Below are 9,989 nucleotides of genomic sequence, written 5' to 3'. Positions count from 1 at the left end.
TTGCATATAAATTAGAAAGCTGATGAAACAGTTTCATTAAATAGCATTTTAAGTAAAAAAGTCATCTATAGTGAAGGAGGAAAATGCAGTTGTTTATGACGTTATTAGTTTGATTAAAAAAAGGAACATAATGGATAAGGTAAACAGGCCTATTTCTTCTATTATGAATATTGTTTGATGAGTTTTTATGTATATATTTTCACTAACAAGTAAGTGTCGTTGTTCTGAAAAATTGTTTCATTTCTCAGCACTTTACCACATGAAACTACTCAAGCACATATGTACAAAGTTAAATTTTGTCATTAATAAACTTTATCATTGCTTGTTTCAATACAATATTCAGACTTTGTGTGACATGGATGCTAATTCAAAACCTTACTTTCAGTGTTCAGTGTTGGGCTAAGCCAACTGACATGATGGAAAGTGTAAAAGCACCCTGACATGACAGTACCACACAGTGCGAATTGGCTCTATGATGGCCATTAAGGAAATACATGTTAATTGTTGAATTTGGTGGTAGCACTGCTTGTTTGTTCATAATTGATAGTTCACAAAAATTTTTACGTGGTTCTAATGGCAGTGTGGTCAGAGTGTAAGTAAGTTATTTGACCACAGGGCTCTGTCGTTTTTGGCACAGTAGGGTTGGCATTATGAAGCTGTGAACCTTTGAATATTGTAGTTCAAGAGACTGGTATGGATTCCTATGGTTATTTGAGAGGCTGTCCAACTACCATTCAAGATTGAATAGAATTTAAGGTCTTGATCAACATGAGAGTAATCCTTAAGGGATAGGACGTCATTGTCAGGAGAAAGAAAACTGGCGTTCTACGGATCAGAGCATGGAATGTCAGATCCCTTAATCGGGCAGGTAGGTTAGAAAATTTAAAAAGGGAAATGGATGGGTTAAAGTTACATATGGCGGGAATTAGTGAAGTTCGGTGGCAGGAGGAACAGGACTTTTGGCCAGGTGAATATAGGGTTATAAATACAAAACCAAATAGGGGTAATGCAGGAGTAGGTTTAATAATGAATAAAAAAATAGGAGTGCGGGTAAGCTACTACTAATAGCATAGTGAACGCATTATTGTGGCCAAGTTAGATACGAAGCCCATGCCTACTACAGTAGTACAAGTTTATATGCCAACTAGCTCTGCAAATGATGAAGAAATTGATAAAATGTATGATGAGATAAAAGAAATTATTGAGGTAGTGAAGGGAGACGAAAATTTAATAGTCATGGGTGACTGGAATTCGAGAGTAGGAAAAAGGAGAGAAGGAAACATAGTGGGTGAATATGGATTGGGGAGAGAAATGAAAGAGGAAGCCATCTGGTAGAGTTTTGCACAGAGCGTAACTTAATCATAGCTAACACTTGGTTCAATAATCATAAAAGAAGGTTGTATACATGGAAGAATCCTGGAGATACTAGAAGGTATCAGATAGACTATATAATGGTAAGACAGAGATTTAGGAACCAGGTATTAAATTGTAAGACATTTCCAGGGGCAGATGTGGACTCTGACCACAATCTATTGGTTATGAACTGTAGATTAAAACTGAAGAAACTGCAAAAAGGTGGGAATTTAAGAAGATGGGACCTGGATATACTGAAAGAACCAGAGGCTGTACAGAGTTTCAGGGAGAGCATAAGGGAACAATTGACAGGAATGGGGGATAGAAATACAGTAGAAGAAGAATGGGTAGCTCTGAGGAATGAAGTAGTAAAGGCAGCAGAGGATCAAATAGGTAAAACGATGAGAGCTAGTAGAAATCCTTGTGTAACAGAAGAAATATTGAATTTAATTGATGAAACGAGAAAATATAAAAACACAGTAAATGAAGCAGGCAAAAAAGAATACAAACGTCTCAAAAATGAGATCGACAGGAAGTGCAAAATAGCTAAGTAGGGATGGCTAGAGGACAAATGTAAGGATGTAGAGGCTTATCTCACCAGGGGTAAGATAGATACCGCCTAGAGGAAAATTAAAGAGACCTTTAGAGAAAAGAGAACCACTTGCATGCGTATCAAGAGCTCAGATGGAAACCCAGTTCTAAGCAAAGAAGGGAAAGCAGAAAGGTGGAAGGAGTATATAGAGGGTCTATACAGGGGCGATGTTCTTGAGGACAATATTATGGAAATGGAAGAGGAGGTAGACGAAGATGAAATGGGAGATATGTTACTGTATGAAGAGTTTGTCAGAGCTCTGAAAGACCTAAGTCGAAACAAGGCCCCGGGAGTAGACAACATTCCATTAGAATGACTGACAGCCTTGGGAGAGCCAGGCCTAACAAAACTCTACCATCTGATGAGCAAGATGTATGAGACAGGAGAAATTCCCTCAGACTTCAAGAAGAATATAATAATACCAATCCCAAAGAAAGCAGGTGTTGACAGATGTGAAAATTACCGAACTATCAGTTTAATAAGTCACAGCTGCAAAATACTAACGTGAATTCTTTACAGACAAATGGAAAAACTGGTAGAAGCTGACCTCGGGGAAGATCAGTTTGTATTCCATAGAAATGTTGGAACACGTGAGGTAATACTGACCCTATGACTTATCTTAGAAGAAAGATTAAGGAAACAAATACTAACAAAGAGATAGAGGGGCTGGCCAGTACTTACCTCAGCTCAGTACAGCCGATAGATACACATAAAACAGAACTGAAAATTTACATTCCTAGCTTTCGGAACTTTGTTCCTTCATCAGGGAGGAGAGAGGGGAAAAAAAGGGAAGAAGGGAAAGTGGATTCAGTTACTCACAACCCAGGTTATGAAGCAACAGGGAAAGGTAAACGGGGAGGGTAGCAAGGATGGAGGCATGGTTGTCAGAGGGAAGCCAAAGATATGGTATAGTTTTGTTAGTCCTGGCTCTCCCAAGGCTGTCAGTCATTCTAATGGAATGTTGTCTACTCCCGGGGCCTTGTTTCGACTTAGGTCTTTCAGTGCTCTGACAAACTCTGAAAGATTAAGGAAAGGCAAACCTACTTTTCTAGCATTTGTAGACTTAGAGAAAGCTTTTGACAATGTTGACTGGAATACTCTCTTTCAAATTCTGAAGGTGGCAGGGGTAAAATACAGGGCCCAAAAGACTATTTACAATTTGTACAGAAACCAGATGGCAGTTATAAGAGTCGAGGGACATGAAAGGGAAGCAGTGGTTGGGAAGGGAGTGAGACAGGATTGTAGCCTCTCCCCAATGCTATTCAATCTGTATATTGAGCAAGAAGTAAAGGAAACAAAAGAAAAGTTCGGAGTAGGTATTAAAATCCATGGAGAAGAAAAAACAACTCTGAGGTTTGCCGATGACATTGTAATTCTGTCAGAAACAGCAAAGGACTTGGAAGAGCAGTTGAATGGAATGGATAGTGTCTTGAAAGGAGGTTATAAGATGAACATCAACAAAAGCAAATCAAGGATAATGGAATGTAGTCGAATTAAGTAGGGTGATGCTGAGGGAATTAGATTAGGAAATGAGACACTTAAAGTAGTAAAGGAGTTTTGCTATTTGGGGAGCAAAATAACTGATGATGGTCGAAGTAGAGAGGATATAAAATGTAGACTGGCAATGGCAAGGAAAGCGTTTCTGAAGAAGAGAAATTTGTTAGCATCGAGTATTGATTTAAGTGTCAGGAAGTCGTTTCTGAAAGTATTTGTATGGAGTGTAGCCATGTATGGAAGTGAAACATGGATGATAAATAGTTTAGACAAGAAGAGAATAGAAGCTTTCGAAATGTGGTGCTACAGAAGAATGAGGAGGTATTGAATAGAATTGGGGAGAAGAGGAGTTTGTGGCACAACTTGACTAGAAGAAGGGATCGGTTGGTAGGACATGTTCTGAGGCATCAAGGGATCACCAATTTGGTACTGGAGGGCAGCGTGGAGGGTAAAAATCGTAGAGGAAGACTAAGAGATGACTACACTAAGCAGATTCTGAAGGATGTAGGCTGCAGTAGGTACAGGGAGATAAAGAAGCTTGCATAGGATAGAGTAGCATGAAGAGCTGCTTCAAACCAGTCTCAGGACTGAAGACCACAACAACAGCAACAACATTAGAATGTGCGCAATTTCGATGCCACTTGCTTATACTTAAAAAAATGCATCGTTCTCTACTCCAAACACGTAAAGTCTGACTTCAATTGTGGCATCCAGTTTCCATACCAATCTGGATCTGCAAAATGCTCCTTCTCCACTGAACATTGGTAATGTGGAAGCTCCCAACATTCCGGTCAGCAAACAGTGAATTGTGGCTCCTTCAAATGGAAAAGATTTTTGACAAACACCAAGTGTACAGTGACTTCCATAGAATGTATTAGTTCTGGCACAATTAAGCAATGATCACTTCAAAAGATGTGCAACATGAACAATCGTACACTCGTACGAAAAACACTCTGATAGAACATTATTCTTTGCCGCAATATGAATGTTTGAAAAGTCTGCTTTCACGTTGAATGTACAAGCAACCTAAACCTTCTGAAGTGCTCAGGGAACTGAATTCTTTTGCACCTAAAGATCTCATGACAGAAACTGCATTACATCTGAGAAACTTCCCACAAAAATAAACCTGTGTTGGCAGGGATACTGACCTAGCAGAGAACGCAGACAGTGACTTCACATTAAAGGTGCTGTAATTGCCACCAGCAAACAGCTTGTGCAGTGAAAATCTACAGCTGTTCACACAAAGGCCAGTAGCCACAAACAAAACTACTTAGCTGCAATGCAAGTGCTTCATGTAAACAGACAACTTGGCATTAGGTTCCACAAAAAGTTTAAATGTAATGTAAGTCAGCGTACCCAAATGAGAACGACAAATGATAGTGGGTGGCATTCCTTGTCATGCAGAGAGACACCAGCAGGACAACAACAAAAACAATTGTAGTGTACAGTGCAACAACACTCGTCACAGTGCTAAGACATTCTAACCAGCTGTTTGTTACAGACATATACCGACAGGATATACATTCCAGTTGAGAAATTAGAGTTTTTTGGTGCCCCCTGTGCTCTGAACTAACATTGGATCCATGCCATAACTTGATAATGTCAGACTATATGCATCAACACGTCTGGTGAATGGAATATTCCGTTACATTTCTGTCCTACTTCCATGCTGTCGTGGAACTTCATCATCACTGGTATCACTGGCCTAATCATAAGATTTGACTTTCAGAGATTTTTCAAAGTGATGCTACCTTTCTTAATGGCTGCTTATTGAAAGCTAACATAAACAATTTTGGACCTGTTACTTCAGATGTGCCAGTTCACAAAGAGTGTGCAGAGCCCACTCCAGCATGCACAAGGATTTCTGTGGCGCTTACAACAGGTCCACTTTTTTCATTCTACAGCAAATGTGTACAACACATGTGAACGGTACATTAGAAGCAACTCGACCATTTCTTTTGCTACAATATCCACAACAGATGAACTATGCGTCACCTCCAGTGACGCTGTACTGACAGAGCCAGTTAAAGCACAGGAAACACGCTGCTACACCACGTACAGCATCACACCAAGACCATGCCTGACAGCCTATATTTAGCTGTGCATGCTGCCAAACTCCAGAGGATTTTGCAGCAGTACAAAAGGAAATGGACAAGATGTTAGAAGAAGGCGTTGTGTATGGGGCTGACAGTAATTGGGCATCTACACTCTGTATGATGGAAAATAAAGCCAGTGTGTGGAGATTATATGGCGATTACCAAGCATTAAATGCTCGCACATTACCACACTGCTATTCAGTGCTAAACATCGCTGATTTTAATTATGCAGTTAGCAGTGCACCTGCACTTAGTGTCTTGTATTGTGCCAAGGTGTTCTCACAGATTCCAACAGCCAAAGAGAACATAAGGAAAATGGCGATCCCCAAACCATTCAGACTATATCATTACAATTTTATGATGTATGGATTAAGAAATGGCACGCAGACTTGGCAAGAGTCAAGCACAGTGTTTTACATGATCTCTCATTTGTGTTCTGATATCTTGACGATATTTTGTTTTTTGTAAGTCCTTTCAAGGGGAGTTACAACATTTACACCAACTCTTTAATGGCCTGACGATTTCGGCATCCTCATTAAACAACAAAAATGTGTGTTTGGAAATTTCATTTCTGGGCTATAAGGTCTCCTGTCACCATGGCAAGGAAAGGCTTCAGACATTCAAAATACGCCATGCTCTACTATATGAAGGAGCCTTGGCGATTTATTGAGATGGTGGACTTTTATTGCCATCATTTACTGCACGTTGTGGTTGTGGATCAGCTTCTTAATCTGCTGCTCAGCGGAAGAATCACTTCTAGCAGCAGAAAAACCGAGTGGTCTGCAGAAGCGTCTAAAGCATTTCAAGACAGCACTATCTAAGGCAACACTGCTAACAATTCTGAAGTCCAGCGGACCACCGACTCGGAAGATATAGTTGCTGTACAGTTCAAAGAAAACTCGAGTCTCATTTCATACAGTTATAGTCGGTGGTTACTTCAATCTACCCTCGATATGCTGGAAAAATTATACGTTTAAAGCCGGCAGCAGGCATAAAATGTCATCCAAATTATATTGAATGCTTTCTCAGAAAATTATTTTGAACAATTAGGTCATGAGCCCACTCGAAGCGTAAATGGTTGTGAAAGCATACTTGACCTCCTAGCTACAAATAATCGTGAACAAATAGGGAGTATCATGACAAAGACAGGGATTAGCGAACACAAGGCAGTTGCTGCTAGATTGAATACTGTTAACACCTACAACCATCAAAAAGAAACGCAAAGTACATCTATTTAAAAAAGCTGATAAAAATGCTCTTAACGCCTTTTGAAGAGACAGTCTCCGCTCCTGCCGATCTGATCACGTAAGTGTAGAAAAGATATGGAATGACTTCAGAGAGATAGTATTGACAGCAATTGAGAGATATATACCACATAAAATAATAATTTATGGTACTCATCCCCCTGACCGGGTCAGATGGCTGTTGCAGAATAGAAAAAAGCATGACAAATTTAAAAGAACTCAAAATCCACAAAATTGGCGAAGTTTTGCAGAAGTTCGAAATATAATGTGTACTTCAATGCGAGATGCTTTTAATAATTTCCAGAATAATACTCTGTCTCGGAATCTAAGAGATGCTGGTCATACATAATGCTCACCAGTGGCAAGATGTGATCAATACGTTCACTGGGAGATAACAGCGGAGAAGTCACTGATTACAATGCCACTAAAGCAGAGTTATTAAACCATGGAGGTAGAATAAACCTCCATGTATTAAACAACTCCTTCACCAAAGAAGAGGAAGTAAATATTCCTGAATTCCAAACAAGAACAACTACCGAGATGAGAAACATAGAAGTAGATATCCTCGGTGTAGAAAAACAGCTTAAATCACTTAATAAAGACATGGCCTCCAGTCCAGATCGTATACTAGTCAGGTTTCTTTCGGCGTATGCTGATACGCAATTATATACTACAATCGCCCGCTCACAAAAAGTTCCGTACCTAAGGACTGGAAAATTGCTAAAGTCGTTATACCCAAAAAGGGAAATAGGAGTAATCCGCTGAATTACAGGCCCATATCACTAATGTCGATTTGCAGTAGATTTTAGGAACATACACTGTGTTCGAACATTATGAATTACCTCGAATAAACGATTTATTGACACAGTCAGTACGGATTCAGAAAACATCGTTCCTCTGAAACACAACTAGCTCTTTATACTCGTGAAGTAATGAGCGCTATTGACAGGGGATGTCAAATTGATTCCATATTTATAGATTTCCAGAAGGCTTTTGACACAGTTCACCACAAGAGTCTTCTAACCAAACTGCGTGCCTATGGAATATAGCCTCTGTTGTGCAACTGGATTCGTGATTTCCTGTCAGAAAGGTCACAGTTCGCAGTAATATACGGAAAGTCATCGAGTAAATCGGAAGTAATATCCGGTGTTCCCCAAGGAAGTGTTAAAGGCCGTCTATTGTTCCTGATCTATGTTAACGGCATCGGAGAAAATCTGAGTAGCCCTATTAGGTTGTTTGCAGATGATGCTGTCATTTACCATCTTGTGAAGTCTTCAGATAACCAAAACAAATTGCAAAATGATTTATATAAGATATCTGTATGGTGTGAGAAGTTGCAATTGACCCTGAACAAGGAAAAGTGTGAAGTTATTTACATGAGTACGAAAAGAAATCTGCTAAATTTCGATTACGCGATACGTCACACAAATCTTACGACTGTAAATTCAACTAAATACTTAGGGATTACAATTACAAATAACCTAAATTGGAATGATCACATAGACAATGTTGTGGGTAGAGCTAACCAAAGACTGCGATTCATTGGCAGAACACTTAGAAGGTGCAGCAGGTCTACTAAAGCGACTGCTTGCACCACGTTTGTTCGCCATATTCTGGAGTATTGTTGTGCAGTGTGGGATCCACATCAGGTGGGACTGACGGGTGACATCAAAAAAGTTCAAAGAAGGGCGGCTCGTTTTGTACTATCGTGAAATAGGGGAGATAGTGCCACAGACATGATAAGTGAATTGGAGTGGCAACCCACATAGCACAGTAAGCCGGTTTCAAACTTGTTTCCAGATGTAAAGTTCAAGTATATAAGCTTGATCAAAGCTGGAATATTCAGGCCTGTTAGTTGGATTCAAGCTTGAAACAAACATGAAAGTTGGCAGAGTTCAAGCTATATTTCAAGCTTGACTTATCAAGTTTGGCTCCAGCTGTATCTACACACGTGGAATACAGCCTGGTATTTACAGCTTGATTTAAGCTACATAATTATTAATCTGAATTTATTGAACCTAATTAATTAAATAAATATCAGAATGGAAATGGTGTGAAAAAAATTATTAAGACATGTATGTTTAAAAAATTTTATTTTCAAAGTGTTTAAAATTGTTTTATTTTAAAATTTAAATATTCTGAAGCCCCTCCAGCCCCAGTACACAGACCAGAGCAGGATCAAATATCGCTGACTTCTGCTGGTATAATGATCCTGTAACAGATAAAAGAAAATGTTAGCCATACCTAAACATAAAAAATGTAAAAAGTTGAAACTGATCAACCTAAATATAATTTATGCACCAGATTAGCAAAATAACTTCAAACTCACTGATGTAGTAAGAATCATTAACTAGTATAAACGTCACTGAGTAAGCAGCTGCTTCTGGTGACTTCATTCCAAAGAGTTTTTAAAGTAATTTGAAATAACTTTTTGTTTGAAATTTTGAAAGTAAAGATGACATTTGGGTAATTTTGCGATGACTTCATGAAGAAGCCACACATCACTATTTCTAACAGTTTCAGGGCCATTTAATCTGAATTGTAAAGAAACAATTACTTGAAATCATATACACCTCATACTGTAAGCTTTTAAGGAAACTACTGTTTAGAAAAATGTAGACGTTTTATTCTATCCACAATTATATTTTAGTGAGTAAAACTGAATCAAAATGAAATAAAAGATGAAATCGAAATGAATTTAAGAAATTACCAGTTCAGTGGAACTGTAATGTAAAAGAACAAAAAATGTTCTCCTTGTCATATTTTAATATTGCCTTTTATTAGATTTCAGCCACATTACAAATAACAATAAAAGTAAGAAGTACCAGTAGGCCTTGCAGTATTATTTCACCTAGGGAACAACAAAATTAAGAGCAATTGAAGACCAGTCAAAGCTATGTAAATAAAAAAGACTGACACCTATGTAGTGACTTGTTCTTGATGCACTTTTCCCGTTCACCATGTCATTACTATTTGTATTAGCAAAGAAACTTTTCACACTTCATGATTATTCATTCATGGTGTGCCACACGCGAGTATTTACAAGTAAACAAATGTAATAGGGCAATATATATAAAAAGACGAGATTTTAAAAAGGTAAAATAACATTAAGTTTTAATTTATTGGTGCCACGTACTAGAGAGCTAGTTTAAAATGACCTCTTTTTGCTGAACAACTTGTAATATGTTTTCTTAGCTGGTAATCCATTTC

The sequence above is a fragment of the Schistocerca americana genome, chromosome 5 (assembly GCF_021461395.2).
Source record: "Schistocerca americana isolate TAMUIC-IGC-003095 chromosome 5, iqSchAmer2.1, whole genome shotgun sequence".
Lineage (NCBI taxonomy): Eukaryota > Metazoa > Arthropoda > Insecta > Orthoptera > Acrididae > Schistocerca > Schistocerca americana.
Note: the sequence above shows the minus strand (reverse complement) of the source record.